The sequence below is a fragment of the Mus caroli genome, unplaced genomic scaffold (assembly GCF_978045245.1).
Source record: "Mus caroli unplaced genomic scaffold, Mus_caroli_1 scaffold_20, whole genome shotgun sequence".
In the NCBI taxonomy this organism is placed as follows: Eukaryota; Metazoa; Chordata; class Mammalia; order Rodentia; family Muridae; genus Mus; species Mus caroli.
This window is the reverse complement of record NW_028227275.1, coordinates 44,635,065-44,653,147: the sequence shown is the minus strand read 5'-3', so window position 1 is coordinate 44,653,147 and position 18,083 is coordinate 44,635,065. Positions and strand designations below refer to the sequence as shown.

The 18,083-nt window shown below is 43.4% G+C and overlaps 1 protein-coding gene and 1 pseudogene across 2 annotated transcripts in view; one reads left to right on the top strand and one right to left on the bottom strand.

The window, feature by feature from the left end:
- Positions 1-18,083, top strand: part of Gna14 (G protein subunit alpha 14) — a 163,997-nt gene that overhangs the window by 47,442 nt on the left and 98,472 nt on the right. Inside the window, exon 1 of one of the 2 annotated variants that reach the window (XM_029472487.2) lies at positions 5,150-5,201. The exons of the other annotated variant lie outside the window; for it this stretch is intronic. The gene's annotated coding sequence lies outside the window, so the exon portion shown is untranslated. Of the gene's footprint in view, positions 1-5,149; positions 5,202-18,083 lie in introns of those variants that run through there. 2 annotated transcript variants of the gene reach the window in all.
- LOC110285946 (60S ribosome subunit biogenesis protein NIP7 homolog pseudogene) lies at positions 4,006-4,670 on the bottom strand (annotated as a pseudogene).

Genomic DNA, 18,083 nt, shown 5'->3' with positions numbered 1-18,083 from the left:
TTGAGTCAGAGAAGGAGTTGTAAGAGCAGAAATCTACATTAGTGATAGAGATCTGAGTATGAGACTGACTTAGAAAATAATAAAGGAGTGGCCACAGCAAAGGCAAGCAATGGCTGCCTGCCTGGGACCCAAGAAGTGACACATCCCTGCCAGATTTTGCTTTCAGGGCCTTTGATCTTTGGAACTATGAGAGAGTAAATGCATGTGTGTTTCAATGGGAGCAAAAGGTACAGAACAAAATCACCCACTTGAAGCCACAGTTCAATGGCGTTTATCATCTTCACTGTGTTATGTGGTCAGGAGCTGGTTCAAGACATGTTCATGGCTTCAGAAAGAAAGTCCCTGGTTTGTGTAGTGGTTTCCTGCTTCACAAGGTAATCAGCAATCCAGGCAGTCTCCATGGACTTAGAGCTTTAGGTGTGAGTGGATTAGTGTAAGGCAAGGCTGCTTGTACCTAGTGTGGTGGCTAAGGGTTAACTCATACTGTAACAGGGGCTAGTATCTCATTCTTTTTCATCTGAAAAACATCCCATCATAGGAGAACATGATTTATCCATCTGTTGATATACATTTTTGTTATTTCTGTGTTGGTTATTGTATATGGAACTGCCATAACTTATAGGTAATAGTTTGAGTCCCTGTTTCTGATGATTTGGGGTATGAACTTGGGAGCAGACATGCTCCTCGCAAAGCTTATATGATGACCTTTGGAGACAACTTCAAACCATTTTCCATACCAGCCAACCTACTTTACACCCCCATGCGGGTTATACAAGGAGTCAAATTTCTGTACACCAATGCTTGGCTTTCTGGGATTTTGTTGTTCATTTTTCAACAGTAAGATTTATTTATCATGCTGCAAGGGTCAGTAGGCGGGGCAGTAACAAGAACACTGCTGGTAATTGATTTCTTCTGTCTCAAGAATTGTATATCTATCGTAGTAGCTATGAAATGATGCCCCCTGGTTTTTATTTGCATTTCCCTGATGATTTATTTTGGACACTTTTTGGCCATTGATTTATCTCCTTTGAAGAAATGTCTCAGATGATTTTTCTTGTGGTTCCCTGTTGCTGAGTCTCTAAAGTTCTTCATATATTTCCAATGCAACACTTTTGGTTTATGTTGCTTCAGGCCACTGAGTTTGTGGTAATTTGTGAAGGTCCAATAAAAAACTAATACTGGGGAATGATATAATTTATTGAATTCTGAAGATGCTCTGGGATGCTGGAGAACAGACATCGTGTGTCTACTTCGGCCGTGGCTTTGGTTTGTCTCTAATTCCTGTGTCTATGTTTTGAGAGCGGTAGACTGGCTGGTACTCCCTGGGTCATGTTTAGCCAGTAGGTATAAAGGAGGGCAATTGCTTTGAACAGTAGTCCCTCTAGGACTGCATGTGAAAGACACAGAGATTCACGTAAGCAAGAAGATGCTTTCCAGCAAGTGAGCAACAGAGATGCCCTATAGGCACACAAAGACATTGGTGCAAGGATTTATCAGTACTACATCCAGCAATCCTCAGTTCAAGAGATAAATCTGGAAGTGCCAATAAAAGACAGGTGGGTTTAATGGACAGATGCAGGCTGTGTCAATAGAGGCACCCCACTTGAGAGAATATTGACAACCCTGTTCTGCCCTGCACTGAGCATACCATGTGTAGGACAATTCTATTTTCTGTTCTCTACCTTGAGAGCATAGGTAAAGTAGAACAGGTAGGTCCAGAGGTGAGAAACCAGAAGGCTAGAGTTGCATTATTGGAGTAAGTGGTAATTACCGGGTACTCAGAAGGGCAGTGTGAAGTCAGGCTGAAGTCAGGCTGTAGGGAAACACCCACGAAAGTCATGGTCAGCAAGGGAAAGTGAGTCACACAGCTTTACATGGGCACCTGTTCCATTGGTAAGTGTTATGGTTTAAATCCAGATCCAAAGTTCCATTCAGAGGCTCATGGATCATTTAAAGACTTTCTTGTCAGCTAATGTTCTCCCCGCCCCCCCCTCTTGTGTGTGTGTGTGTGTGTGTGTGTGTGTGTGTGCATGTGTGTACAGGCCATGGTGCAGATGTGAGGTTAGAGGACACTTATTTATATGAGTCAGTTCTTTCTTTTTACCATATAGGTCCTGGGGATCAAACCCAGGCTATCATGCAGGGTGGCAAGCACTTTACCCACTGAGTCATCACCCTCACTGATGGATTTCAGAGAGGTGATGGATCATGAAGGATCTGACAACGTCACATGAATCCATTAAGGAAATCCTAGGAACTGAGGCCTGGTTGGCGGCTGTAGGTCACTGTGGTGCATCTTCGAAGGGTGCATCTTGTCCCTGGCCCCTTCCTTCATCTCCTTCCCATCATGGTGAGCAGTTGTGCTCCCTCCATTGGACCCTCCGGTGCTCCTAGACTCCCCATCCCAAAGAAAGGGAGCCAGCTAAGCCTAGACAGAGATGACGTGGAGAGTAAACTCCCACTCTTTAAGTCATTTGTATGGGTATTTTGTCACAGCATCCAGAGTCTGACATGGGGAGTGATCCTTTAGTTCTAGTACAGAGCTAAAGATGCTCTGGCCAGAAGATTTCCTTCATGAGAAAACGGGGAATTTCTACCCTGTTTACTTCCAGTGTGCCTGAAGCTCGTCGAAATAAACACTTTAAAATCACCATTATGAAAAAGGTATATTTGGGTGTACCATATTCTAATTGCATGCAGTCACAACTTGGCTCTTATGTCTAGTCTCTCTAAGATTCCTCCACAGCACTCACAGGCATTGGGAGTTGGGGTTCCTGGCTCTTCTGCTACTGCATCAGCTACAACATGACGGGAATGGTGGGGAAAGAGCGGGTTACAGGATGGTACAAGAGGTGACTTGGGGGGGATTGATCAAGAGTTACTAGAAGGTTCTCTAAGGCAAGCGAAGTCCTAGTGGCAGGACAAAGCAGCTATCTGAACTTTGAGTCTGTTCTCATTAATAAAATGATGCTCGTGTATTCACTCCCAAAGTAGGAATTATTTCTCTAAAGAAATATGTATATAATGTGGTTCTCAGGTGAAATAAACTACCAAAGCCATCGTTAAAGATAAAGTCCATTTGACAAAAATGTACAAATGTAGAAAAAAATCAATTTATAATTTTGGGTTTAAAGGCCAAATTTAGCTGGCAGATACTTTTTTGGTCTTGTTTTTGTTTGTTTGGTTTTTTATTCTTTTTTAGATTTATTTCTTTTTATCTGTATGTGCTTGCATGTATGTATGTGCACCATGTGCACCATGTATATGCCTGGTGCTCCCGGAGGTCAAAAGAGGAGATTGAACACGAGGACATGGAGTAACAGACAGTGGTGGGCTACAGTGTAAGTGCTGCAAACCCAGCCCAAGTTCCCTGCAAGAACAAGTGTTTTCAAGTTCTGAGCCATCCGTCTGGTCCCCAAATGTCATGCTCCCCTCCCCACACACACACTTTATTTTTTCTTTTTAAGAAAAAAGGTTTAGTTTTTTTAAAAAAATTTTTTTAAATTTATTAAATTCCATATGTAAAACCAGAGGCTTATATGGCTGTTTCTACCTTTAACATTAACAAACAGTAAAAAGTTCACTGTGCTATTATGAGCCTGGAAAACAGTGTTATCACAGAGAGCAATAAGATTACTCCTGTCCTCAGTGAAGTAACTTAGAAACCATCACTGAGAACAAGTCTTCTGATTCAAACAAAGATGATGCAGACACAAAATAGAAACACTCAATTTACTCACACAAAACACTCTCAGGTTCTGGTTTGTCTGTTTTGGATTCTTGAGAAAAGTCTCACTATGTAGCCCAGGCTAGCCTCAAACTCTCCAAGTAGCCCGGGCTGGCCTTATACGTCTGATCCAACTGTTTTTGACTAGAGGGCCAGAGACCCTATTTTTGAGCCATTTGTGTTGATAAGAACCCAAGCAGTATATATCAGTGTTGTCCAGCACATAGGAAACAAAGCTAAGTCCTGTCACACAGCAAAATGTTCTTGGGATGACCGTCCTAATTCAGTGTCTCTTCATGGCGTACATAATCCACAATGTCTGCTTGTTGGAACACCACAATTGCCATGGGGTCCACTTTTCTGGCCTTTGCTGCCACCCCAAAACCCAGAGGAATATCCACCATGGAATAAACCACTTCTCCCTGGTACTGAGACGTGTTTTCAGTAATTCTACCCAGACCGGATTTCAACACATGGTCCATACAAAAAGGACTGCTCTGCTCCCGGCGTTATCCACACTTTATATTTGGCATAGGGTGCAGTGTAATCCAGAGCTGTAACGTGCAAACGGAACTTGAGGGTCTTAGTAAACTTTCCAAAACACGTTCCCAGCTCCCCAGCGACACTAGCTTATCTCTGGAGATGTTGGCGGCCAGCTTCAGCATCATCTCACTCACTTAGTACACTCGGTCGGTTGTTGTGCAGCTGGAAACAGTAAGTGCCGTCGGGTCTGTCCACCAGCAGTTGTAGATTCTCTCCAGTGTATTTCGCAATCTTCTCAAACATTACACGGGATCAGTGTAATGTTTGATTTACACGACAAACATTACACGGGCCTTCAGTCAAAGGCCTCATTTTCCCCGCTACTTTGGCTCCTGGGATCCTTGTGCCTGGAGAGCCGGAAGCGGAAGTCAAAGGTTTAGTTTTTAAATTATTGTTATTTATGTGTGTGAATACCCACGGAGACCAAAAGGTGTCAGGCCCCCTGCAGCTGAAGTCCCAGTGGTTAGGAACCTCCTGAGGTGCTGCGAGCTAAACTGTTTTCTGCAAGCACAGGGAATGCTCTTAACCGCGGAGCTCTCTCCAACTCTAAATGCCACTAGAAATTTTGGAGAGGAGGTGATGAGGGTCTCCTCAGAATCCCACGGACACCAGACACAATGGTTAGGCAGTTCAGCATCTGTCCATAGCTACCCTCACAGAGAGGACAACTGTGGTCAGACTCAAAATGTCTTTTTGTGTGTTTTGCTTTTAATTTCCACCCTGTCAACTAACAATATGCAATAAAAACGATGAAAGTCACAAATGGAAGTTTACAGGAATTTCATAAGCTTAGAGTAATTTATTTTGGCGTCTGGACTGAGAGGAGTCCAAAGTTCCCGAACTAGGGGTTTGTGTGGCCTGCTGACCTGAGCTGTAACCTGAGCTTGCTTTTCTTCCCGGCTGCCCCTCCTGTCCTAACCCAACCTAGTTGGTAAGCCTTGCCTTTATTTTCTGAGCAAATTCACAAAACAAAGGTGATGCTGTCTTTTCCGGCGTTTTGGGGGAATTACGCCAATTAGAGATGGGGTGAGGCTCTTAAGCATTTCCCAGATTCCTAAGTGCTGCCTGGCAATTTCTGAGCATCCATTCATGTATAATTTGTGCAAACAAGTTTCAGGTGCTAGTACCAGAAGAAACCCAAGGGTATTCTAATTTAACGTGCTCCACAGAGCTGTGAAAACCCAGGCCTGGCAGTTAGTGGTGTTTCCGTAAACACAGCCAATGGCTTCTTAATGTAATTAATTAATTTTTCATGTGGATGAGTGCTTGATTGCCTGCATGTATATATGTGTATCACATGCTTGCCTGGTGAAGAGGGTGTTGGATCCCCTTGGAACTAGAGTACACACAGTTGTGACTACCATGTGGATGCTGGGAACCAAACCCAGGTGATCTGCAAGAGCAGCAAATGCTCTTAGTCACTGAGCCATCTTTCCAGTCCTGTGCCAGTGGCTTTTGAGTACATCCTGGAAACTGCTCAGAGCCTGAGAATACAAAGACTAGCAGGACTTTACCCAGTTCAATGCCTTGAGGGGATTTCGGAAATACAGACAAATATCCAGGCCATCGCAGACACACTGTGCAATGAGGGAAGTGGAAGGCATCAAGCGATAGCAGTGGAGTAATTAATTCAAATCTTGTGGCAAACTGGGACAAAGAAATAGAGCTCTATTTTGGAAAAGTTCTGTGTCTAGTGTGCCAGAGAGAACAAAAGGAAATCCAGATCTAACTGCTGTAAAAGATGGATGTGTAAACCCTCATCAGATGATGGCTTGAACTTCAAGTTCAAGGGGATGGGCAAGCTCTCCAGAGAGTCAGCTGGATGGTCCAGGATTAGACTTTACTCTGGTGGGTAAGGAGAGATAGTGATATCTTTGATAGAAACTAACTGAAGAGAGGGAAAGGGTGTGAAATGGTCCAGGATAGTGATAAGGATGAGAGACAAGTAGATTTGAAGCAGAAGCAGAAAAGCAACTGGTGCCATTCCATACTGTCACTGAGGAAGCACTCCAGTCAAACATGTTCTGCAGTTATCTGGGGACTTATTTCGTGCCGAGCATGCTCAATCCTGGACTGAAAGCTTTGGATGTAATGAGCAAACATTGGGAAGGGACAGTGTAATGAGATGTTCCCCTTTAAGTCTTGGGCATTTGAGAACTTGGTCCCCAGTTTGTACCTGTTTGGGAAGGATTAGGACCAGGGCCTTGTTGGAGGAGTATGTCACTGGGGTCGGCTTAAGGTTTCAAAAGGCTTGTGCCATTCCCCAGCGTGATCCAGAAAGTATCCCAGGAGAGAATGTGTGGAGGAGCAACGAGGGCTTTGAGAAACCCAAGGTGTTCATAAATGCCAGGAAATTGACTTGATCTGAAGTTATGGTCAGAGAGTGGATTGTTACAGACTAAGATTTCAAACGTAGAAGTCTCCAGTGTCCATCAAGGTCATCTTTGTTGACCTTTATATTTATTAAATATAGGAGAGGCAAGCCACCATCAGATGAAGTTGAATGTTTGGCCAAAGATAACGGTCCACGGGGATGTGGACTGCAAGGCTTGTTTGTGCTCAGGTATTCTGGGCCCTAAGGATTGGACAACGGTGTCAAACCGTGAGACTTGAGTCAGTCACTTGAGATTCAACTATAGTGACCTGTTTTCGTCATTAATCATTTATTTCTTTAGAGACAGGATCTGACCAGATAGCTTTGCCAACCCCAGAGCCAAAGGACTTCACCTCATCTTTCCCTTGAAAGTGGTCCTTCCGCAGTCCAGCCCACATTGTAGCCATCTGGCAACAGGATTTAGATCCAGAGCAACTGTTTATAGAGGGAAATACCTCCTAGCATTTTGAATGTGTGAGGCATGGACTCATGTTGTAGTATTTGTATGCTCACAAAGTAGGCATTGCTGCTATTCACTGTCCATGTGAGGAAAGTAAGGCGCACAATGGTTAAATCACTCACTGGTGTGTACATAGTCAAGAGATGTCAGTGTGGAGAGGTCTTCCCTTGCACCCAGGCCCTTCACCTTTCTCTTAGGTTGTCCCTGAAACAGTTAGGTACAGGTACGATTCTTGAAAAGATACAACAATTATATGGTTTCCTCCTGCAACCTGTTCCAGCTGAACTTGTGACAGGGGTTTCCTGCACACCCTGGAAATGAGTGTCCTTTCTTTCCTGCAAATTTTCCCCTCACATGCTCTTGCAGAGTCTGTGAAATAGGCATGGGGAGCTAGCCCTCCTTAGAGGGAATGCTAGCACTGTGGTGAGAGGGATAAATAGGAGTGTTGCGGCAAACCAGGACAGAGGCAGGTGAGCTACAGGGTCACTTTCTATTAAGTGAAAAATAAGGAAAGCAGGAAGTAGAATCATAATATTTCTAACTCACCCAATATTGCCAGATGAAGGCAAGTTTCCCAAAGGGACTGCTTCATTAAATGGGCATGGATAGCTGGATTGACACGTGACACAACAGGATATGGAATTACCTTGCAGAGGGGAGCAGCAGCTGGGACAGGACAAACAGGCCACTTGACAATGGGAGAAGCTACCTCTTGCTGTTGGCTTATAGACATGGGTCAGCAGACCTAAAGGAATCAGTGAGTCCAGCTTACTATTGTATGTCAGTCAGTCATTGAAATGCCTGCGACTGGGAAAGAACCATGAACAGCCAGCCGCCCTCAGTAGCAGAGCAAGCAGCCTCTGAAAAGCCAGGAGCAGAGGGCTTGCAGGCGTCCAGATTTCCTTTTCAGTTTGCAAAGCTAACATCACTTTATGAAACTAGAGAAGCCAATTTTGAGAAATTGAAAGAATGTGACCCTTAGGGTCATCTTTCAGCCCCAAGTACCAACCTGGACAATCCAATGCTGCTTGCTTCCAAATCTTTGTTGTGGAAAGAAGGCAGGACTTGGGATGCCCCTCCCCGTTTCTAGCTCTCCTGGACTCAGGAGTGCATCCTTTGGGAGAGGAACTGGGGCGCATTGGGCAGGGTGTGCGCTTTCAGTGTTCACTAAAGTAGTCTCAGCTCAGAGTGACCATCACCTCCACCTTCATCAGGTTGGCCTGTAGGCAAGTCTGTGAGACATTTTCTTGGAAATGGTTGATGTAAGAGGGCCCACTGCACTGTGTGCGGTCCTACCCCTGGGTGTGTGCTCTTGGGTTGTGTAAGAAAGCAGGTTGAGTCATGAGGAGCAGTCTAGTGAACAGCGTTCTCCACAGCCTCTGCTTCAGTTCCTGCCTGCAGGTTCCTGCCTTGAGTGCCTTGGCGAATTTCTCTCAGGGATGGATGGACTGTGACCTGGGACATGTAAGCTGAATAAATACTTTCTTCTTTATGTTACTTTTGGTCAGAGTGCAAACGAGGGCACCTGGCAATGACTGTTCAGTTTTTGCATTTTCAGCCCATTCTTTCATAAAGATGAGATGTGCACAGATGTGCACAAGTGTGTGGCTATGCAGTGAAGTCCTCACCCCCTGCCTAAACATGACCTGAGCAAGGGCATTAACAATGGACATGCAAAGTGGGTGGGAAAATATACATAATGTATATATGCATGTAGTAACAATTTAAAAAGAGGGCACAAATTTGAAAGAAGGAGAGGAGGGGTAAATGAGAAGGGGTGGAGGGAAGAAAGGGAAGGGGAAATGTAGTCTCAAAATAAAACATATTTGAGTCTTATTATTGAACTATACAATAGGGAGCTTCAGATGGGAACAAGGCAGGCGTGAGAGGCGTTAGGACAGTCATCACTGTTCAAACTGAGGATCTGGGTAGAGTGCCACGAAAATATTTTCTTTACTGTTACTGAGATTTTTGAAACTGTTGTGCATCTTAGGGCAGCTGTGCTGATCTGCATTTTCAGACTTTGGCATGGTGACAACACACAGTTTTTTCAATACTTGGACTGACTGATTTGGTTCACCGTCATAGCTATTCCAACGGCTGAGTTTCGTGGGAAGCCCTATGTAGATGTCGATTGAGACCTTATTCTGGGCAAGGTCTTTCACTGTCCCTACAGCAGTGGTTCTCAGCCTGTGGGTCACAACCCCTTAGGGTCAAATGACCCTTTCACTGGGTGGCCAGAGAGTTTTGGAAAACACAGATACTTACACTATGATTCATAACAGTAGAAAAATTACAGTTATGAAGTAGCAATAAATATAATTTTATGGTTGGGAGGTCACCACAACACGAGGAACTGTATTAAAGGGTTTCAGCATTAGAAAGGTTGGGAACCGCTGTCCTAGACAAACCATAGGTTTCTAAACTACACCAGGAGCCAATGAAGCAAAGCAGGCCCAGTGCGCCTCTGGTTAAAGGTGGGGCTATCTCAACCTGGTGTCCAGCATCATGCTTTGCTCTACCTACCACCTTTTGCCTATTTTGACTTCTGACAGACTTCACACTACACTGTATACACTCCATGGTGAGGGAGAAACACTTTTCAATTCTTTTTAAATTTGGATCTTTATTAATTCCTTGAGAATTTAAGACAATCTGTTCTGATCATCCCTGTTACTCCTTCCAGATCCACCCCTCCCCCATCCCTTTCTCAACTCTGTGTCCTCTTTTTTTGTTTTGTTTTTGTTTGTTGTTTTGCTTTTTTTAAACAACCCATTGAGTCCTGGCTATATACTCTCAGGTATGGAGGCATCCATTGGATCTTGGTGGACCTACCAGGGCCACACCCTTAAGGAAAGCTGACTCCCCTCTTCAGGTGTAGGTAGGGATGCTCATTAGTCCTCCGTGCTAGAGTGCTGACTGGCTTAACTTTCGGCAGGCAGTCACAGCTGCTGTGAGACCATGAGCACTGAGGACCTGCCACGTTTAGAAGACACTATTTTGCTTCAGTCCTCCCCACCTTCCGGTTCGTAGACTCATCCCCCTTTCCCCTGATAGTCCCTGAACCTTGGATGGGGTTGACATGGAGGTACCATGTGCGCCCGAGCACTCGTATGCTTTCTGTGTTGACTTCTATTCAACACGTAGCTGTTTGGAAAATGTCCATTTTGAGATCACTTAGGAGGGAAGACAAGTTAATGCAGGCTTGTGTTGTAGTTCAGACAGAGCATTTTGGTGTGCATCAAACTGACCCTGCCCCAGCTCTACTGAAGGAACAATTCCCAAGAACCGCACAAGATTTTGTAGAATATGTTTTGAATATGAGTAGTAAATAGCAAGATTCTACAGTGTTCATCTGTACATAGGGAGTAGCAGACGTTTAAGGTATCTATGTTAAAAATATTGTAATTGGGTTTGTAGTAAACTATTCCTTTGGCATTTTGGGAGATAGAACTTTGCCCTCTAATGACTATCCTAGGGGAAGGGTGGCCAGTAATACCTTTGAGAGGATGGTCAGATTGGTGTATTTTTAAAATACCTTGACTTGAATTCACTAACAAGCTTGGGGTCCAAGAGACTCTCATTTAATGCCTGCAAATGCCTCTGTTTCTTTATATCAATCAATGGTATAAATTCAGATTGGATAAGGGTGATTTATCAAGATTTTTGCTCTGAAGTATGGGTGTTAAAGAAATTATGAAGCAGATACTTATTCCCCTTGCCCTCAAATTACCCAGTTGTCCAAACTCATATAGCTTGGTTTTTGAGTATATGTATTCTTGAGTAACATGAGTGTAACAACCTCCCCTGCCCTGCCTTAACTCTCTAGGCAGTCTGTGGCTCTGCATATCCCTAGCACCTAGGCATCGACTCTGAAGCACGTCTCTCCCCCTCCTGCACTGAAGTTTAAAGCCTTGCCCGTACATGCTGGGCAAGCAAGCAGTCTGCACTGAATTGTATTCTGGATTGAGTAGTCCTGGTATGAAGTTCTCAATTTGCAACTGCTTGTCAAGGCTCAGGAGCATAACTGCCATTGTTGTGCTGTTCCCGTGGGATCCGTTAGCTGTCCGTGCATGAGCATCAGATTGCCCCATCAGAAATGCTGGACCCGAACAAGGAAGACACCCTTGTTCCTGAGCAGTTGGCTGCTAAGGTGGGGTTCCGATGTTTGATGTTTTCAGGTTGGCAGACTGAGCTCATATTTTCACCGTAGCGTTGACACTGGCAAACATTTACTTTGTTTCTGAGGACAGCCACAAATTGAGGAAGGTTTACAGCATTCACCCACTGTTGTTACAAAGCTGTTGCTAGATGGAATATTAATGGTATCTCCATAAAGATCGGGGAGTGTGAGTGCAGCTTTCGGTTAGGGAGAAAATAAATTGCTGACCGGACAGCGACTGAGTGTCTGTGATGATCCTCAGTTATCACAGTGGGGAGGTGAAAAGGGCCACTTACTGGAGTTAAAATGACACATTGACCTTTTTTCAGAAAATCCAAACAGATTCATCAAATTGCAGATTCTCAGTGGCGAATCCATTAGTATCCTAAGATGAAGATGTTTGTGGATGGGGGAAGAGTCTCTCTCCATGTCTCTTCTACCTTAGTGAAAAGATGAAACTGTAAGAAAGGACACTTTATTATACCTTGTGATAGATCTCAGAGCCCATTCTGCACAGTGGCTTTTGTCAGCTGTAAACAGACTCTCACAGCCTGGGAGGATTCTTCTATTCCCAATCATCTTAAAATGAAAGAAGAGAATGTTCCTGTTAACCTGCTGGGAGCAGGAGTATGTGGCACACACACACACACACACACACACCTGTGACTCTAAATTCCAACTTGTAGAAATGTTTGCTCTTCTAATAATTATTAATAGGCCCAAAGCAACCTGAAAAAAATCACTTTGCTTGAAAATACCATAGCGATCTCTCTAAATGGGTCTTTTTTTTTTTTTTTTTTTAAGACAGGGTTTCTCTGTGTAGCCCTGGCTGTCCTGGAACTCACTCTGTAGACTAGGCTGGCCTCGAACTCAGAAATCTGCCTGCCTCTGCCTCCCAAGTGCTGGGATTAAAAGCGTGTGCCACCACGCCACGATTCCTGCCTTAAATACCTTTCAGATGAAGCTTGATTGCTGTGCCAAGGCTGAGCTGTGAAGATGAATGGTGAAGACTCACCTATCTCCTCTCAGTGTCAGCCAAAGTATCTTTCTGTAGTTCTTTATTCTGATTAGCTACTTGCATGCTCTTCATCTGTGATGGAGTTAGTTGTATGCTATCCCTGAAATTTCGTCTAACTTTGGTTTAGTTATCACAGTGAAGCAGACGGAGGTTTAAAAAGCCCAAGGGTAGTGGGACATAAAAGTCCAAGAGTTTTGGTTGCTGGTGACTTTAGTTGGATGTCGCCATTCTATTTTCTGCTGAAGTTTTTTACGAAAGCTGGCCCTCCTATTGTTTATCCCTTGTTTTCCATCTTGCCTTTATCACCCCATCATGGTGCTCCAGAAATTGTGCTCCCTCATCTACATTCAATCCCTTGAGCATAGATGACATTCTAAAGGAAGCTGAGACCTCCATCTTTGATCTCAATGTTCCTCTCCCCTCTCCTGCAACCTCATCTCCTTTACACAGAAGATCTAGCTTAGCTGGTTTGCTAAAAGTATGCACAGGTTGACCAATACTAATCACCTCTCCCCCACTGTTCTTCTTCCTCTCTTTCAGGTAGCCCAGGATGGCCTCGAGAATCTGTAGCTGAGGATGACCTTAAACTTCTGATATTTATGAGCTATGATCTAATAGTAGCCGATGTGATTTGCTGAAATGATATTATTATTGAGTAGCAATAGTGAGTTGGTTGATCATTCCTAGTGTCTTCTTGGAATTCTGACTTATCTGGTTCTATAGCACATGCTTGCCTACCTATAGCACCATCTCCATGGAGTCACAGTGGGATGTTTAGAGGATGACTGCTCCAGCAATTATGACCCCGAAGTGCTCAACATGTTCCCATTGGATCTGGGCCAACCTTGTTTTAAAATATGCAGAGTCCCCCAAATAACAGATAGGCAGCATGGTTTTGCAAATTTTTAAGGCATGGAAATGCCCTTTAGGTTAATTATTGGGCTTTAAAAATATTTAATTTTTCAATAGAGTCAATGACCTACTGAAAAATCTTAATGTATACATTTTACTTCATGGAAGAGCAGAAGCAAGAACTACCAGAAGGCAGAACTGATCAGGATTTAGGGTCATACTGGGAGACTGGCTTTTTTTTAATGGATCACATCTCATCCTGCTCTTTGGTTAGTGGATTTTACAACTCGTCCCTGCAGACTGAGTGCTTTGTTTCTGTCCCTTAATCTTTTATTTCTTGAGAACATTTATGTTGCCCCTGCACCCTTCATCAATTCCTTATAACTTGCTAGCCAAATTCCCTCATGGCTGATGAAAGCCAATTTGGAGGTGAGAAAATACCTTCATACGATGACCAACAGGCAAGTCTAGAGATTGACTTAGTGATCACTAATTAGTGATTGATTGATATGGAAAGGCCCAGTCCACTGTGGGCAGATGGTCCTGATTGTCTAATGAAATAGCAAGCTAAGAGAGCCATGAGGAACAAGCCAGTAAGAAGTAGCTCTCCACAGCTTCTGCTTCAGTTCCTACCTCCGGGCTCTTGCTTTGAGTTCCTGCCCAGACTTCCCTCTCCTCCCCCAAGTTGCTTTTATTCAGAATATTTTATCACAGCAATGGAAAGCAATTCACAGGGCCAGCTATGCTTCCTCACCCCTAGTTACAACTCCCATGCAAGGCTCTTGAGAAGTCAGCTTCTTGGCCTGCTACTCTGACAGCTAATTCCTTTTGTTTATGGTAGCTATAAGTGCTTTGTCCTGCTTTGAATTGGTCTGATTTGTTGTCATTACATTCAGTCCAGATTTTTTAGGCACTTGGAAGGTGGTCTTTTGATATGGGTGAGGCCAAAGGAGGCTGTTCCTGGGTTTCCACTGTTGTATCAGGTGTCTTTAATGATTAGGCAATTCTAACACAAACCCTACATATAAATGCCTTCTTAGAAGCCCAAGGGCAGTAGTTCTTCATCTTCCTAATGCTGGGACACTTTAATAAAGATCCCCATGTAGTGGTGACTCCAGAGCATAAAGTTATCTCATTCCTACTTCATAACTGTAATTGCTACTGTTATGGGTCATAATGTAAATATTTGACATGCAGGATATATGGTATATGACCCTGTATTGGCTAGTTTTTTGTCAACTTGACACAGCTGGAGTTATCACAGAAAAAGGAGCTTCAGTTGAGGAAATGCCTCCATGAGATCCAACTGTAAGGCATTTTCTCAATTAGTGATTAAGGGGGAAAGGCACCTTGTGGTTGGGACCATCCCTGGGCTGGTAGCCTTGGGTTCTATAAGAGAGCAGGCTAAGCAAGCCAGGGGAAGCAAGCCAGTAAAGAACATTCCTCCATGGCCTCTGCATCAGCTCCTGCTTCCTGACCTGCTTGAGTTCCAGTCCTGACTTCCTTGGTGATGAACAGCAATGTGGAAGTGTAAGCTGAATAAACCCTTTCCTCCCCAACTGCTTCTTGGTCATGATGTTTGTTCAGGAATAGAAACCCTAACTAAGACAGACCCATATGAGAGGCTTTGAGATTTTATTTGTATCCTAGAGTCCTTCACTCTGCCAGCTGAAGGGTTTTGCAAAGCCTCTTGCTTTGCAGTCTGTCGTTCAGTTCTGAGTGAGAAGAGGACTGGGGAGAGACCCTGGTTGCCCCAAAAGTCTTCACCAGTCCTTTCTGTGCCTTTCCTGAGGCTGTGGTTGGCTAGTGAGAGGGACTCTCTCTGCTGCTCTGCCTGTGGGCCTGTCCAGAGCCTCACAGATGCTGGGTCTTCACTTCTGTTTGTGAATGAAACTTTTGATCAATCTTCAATGCTTTACTTAAAACCGGGGTAACCACTGTTTACCACTGAGTGTTTTTTAATCATGTATTTGAAGTCTGATTGTGCGCTAAGAGCTCTTCCTGGCACTGCAGCTAAACAAAGTTGGTGTTTTCTTCCCAGAGCTTAGAGCCCAGCTTGTCTTTCCTGTCTCTTCTCTGTTTCTCTGCGGTTGATGCTTTTGTTTATTTTAAAGATTGCGCTTTAATTGCAACATTTCCCTCCTCCCCTCTCCCCTCTCAGCCCTTCCATACACCATTTGCTTTCCTTCAAATTCATGGCTTCTTTTTCATCAGCTGTTATTGTATGACGTTAAATATTTATATAAACATATATATATATTCTTAAACATAATCTGCTGAATCTATATAATGTTACCTGTATGTACGTTTTCGGGGATGGCTGGCACTTGGGAACTGCTTAGGGTGCTCCTCTCTGGGGAAGACCACTACTCCCACTCCCCGCTTTACTTAGTTATCTGAACCTTTTTGTGCAGGGTTGAGGACTTTCCCCAGTCCAGTTCAGCATCTGTGTCCTCCTTACTCAGCTCATGTTTGGGACTTTAGCTTCTGATGTTGCAAGGAGACACAATCTTATAGAAAACTCATTGGTCCTCTGGTTCTTACAATCTTTTTGTCCCTGGATTTGCACAACAGATTTACATTTGTTAAAAAAAAATGTATATATTTGTTTGTGTATGTTTGTTTGTTTATCTTTGGGTCGGGGTCTTGCTATGTAGGCTAGCCTTGCCTGGATCCGGATATTTTGTTCCTTCAGCCTCCCTAGTGCTGGGATCATGGGTGTGTGCCACCGTTTCTGCTCTGAGATTTTCTGGCAAGATCATCAGTAACTAACATGTAGTGTCTGAGAGTGAGCACCTGGACTGTCACATGATTACCACTATCAGTTTCTGTACATAAAAGTTGTTCTAAGAATAGTGTTTGCTGGGAACTTCAGGCCCTTACTTGTTAGTAGAAAACAAATCTTTAAAAAGAAGTTCTGAGACTCAAGAAACATTTGAGGTGATTGAAGAACAGCTCCCAAGATTCAGCGTTTGGCCAGGGCTTAGAGAGCAAACATGTGTTAGTGGTTATGAACTAACATTATTAGGACTCAAGGTGTATTGTGTTCTAGAATTAGAAGCATTTCTTTTAAGTGTCGGGGGTACTTTAAACCTCTAAATATTTTGAGCCATATTGTTCCTGCTGGGAGTAGTGGAAGCTTAGAATGTATATTGGGTGCCATTTGAGTCCCTTCAGAATTTTCCAGGCTGAATTTTATTCTTCATTAATCTGAATGTTTTCATGTGCAGTGGATGGGAAAGGGTTCATTTAACTAGTTGGCATGTCTAATTTGACGAGTATTCTAGTGTGTGTACGAAAGTTTCAAAGGCTCAGGTGATCCTTTGGTTTAATATCTGCCTTTGGGGATCACTGCCATGTGTGCTTCTTGCTGAACTGGGGTTTGAACCCTCCATTCTTGATACGTTGAGCCTGTCCTGTGGAATGCAGACTTTCACATCCTGGCAGCTCTGTGCAGTACATGACAGTTAAAGCCCCACCTTGTAGGAAAAAAAATGCTTCTGTACTTTGTCTTGGAGACAGAAAACCCTTGCCAAGGACCACATAGTATAGAAGAATGTCCATTATGGTAGATTTTAGAATAGCAGATGAACTATAGAGGCCCTCAGTTAGAACAGAGCCATTTCATAGACATAATGTGAAACACACAAGAACCTTACATCTTATGATTATTACAATTATGAAAGTGAACAAAACCAGTTGAACTTGGCTATTTTTAGTATTGTGCTTTATTTACTCCAATTATCTAACATCATCACATTAGTATGTAATCAATAAAAGTTATCAATGAGGGGGCTGAAGAGATGGCTCAGTGGTTAAAAGCACTAACTGCTCTTCCAGAGGTCCTGAGTTCCATTCCCAGCAACCACAACCACATAGTAGCTTACAACCATCTGTTATGGGATCCAAGGTCCTCTTGTGTTTAAAGACAGCTACAATGTATTCATCATATATATATATATATATATATATATATATATATATATATATATGTGTGTGTGTGTGTGTGTATATGTATATCTATCTATATATATATATATGAATATGATAAAATCTTTAAAAAGGAAAAGCTATCAATGAGATCTTTTACATATTGTCCAGAATTCAGTATTTAAAGTCTGGAGTGAGGCCTGAGAAGATTGTTTACTTGGCAACGTGATTGCTACTCAAACAGGAGTGCTGGCGCCCAATCTTTAGCTCTCATGAGCAGATCTGAGTATGGAGACTTGTGCTTGCAATCCCTGCAATGGAGAAGCAGACAAGCAGATCGGTGGGGCTCACAGTACACTGCAGATTCCAGGGAGAGACTATCTCAAAAAAGCAAGGTGAAGGGCTTCTAGGGAAGAACACCCAAGGCTGACCCTGGCCCCTTACACACAAATGCATGTGCTCATACATACATGCCCACACACACTCTCTCCAGACTAGTGCATGTTTTAAACCTGAATCCCAGCCAGCAGCCACATGCACCTTTTTCGATACCACAGAGGACACCTGAGACTTTGAGGGATGAGCTTTCAATATAACTGGGGCAAGTTTGTTCTCAGCAGCAACTGGGAAAGAGGTAGAGGCAAGCCAAGTAGAGATTGCTAAGTGAAACCAGCAAGACAATATGGCATGTTGCAAATTATTTTGAAAAGTGAAATCATTATAGGATTTTCATGTTGTATTCTAACGTTCACTGATATATTTGTGAGTATGCATATGTATAAGTGGATAGAAAGAGTACTGAACCAACATCCTCCACAAAGAGGACTTTTGGAGGTGGTGGCCAATGAAGAAATAAGGGAAACATATTGCTAAATAACTTGCATAATAAAGGCTTTAGATTCGTGAGTTCATAGGTCTAATGGTCTCTAGGGATCAGTGGAGCTGTGCACCAGAGTCATTAGGGACACACTTTCAAACGTCCTTACTGGGATCCACACTGAACCTATTAAGTGGAAA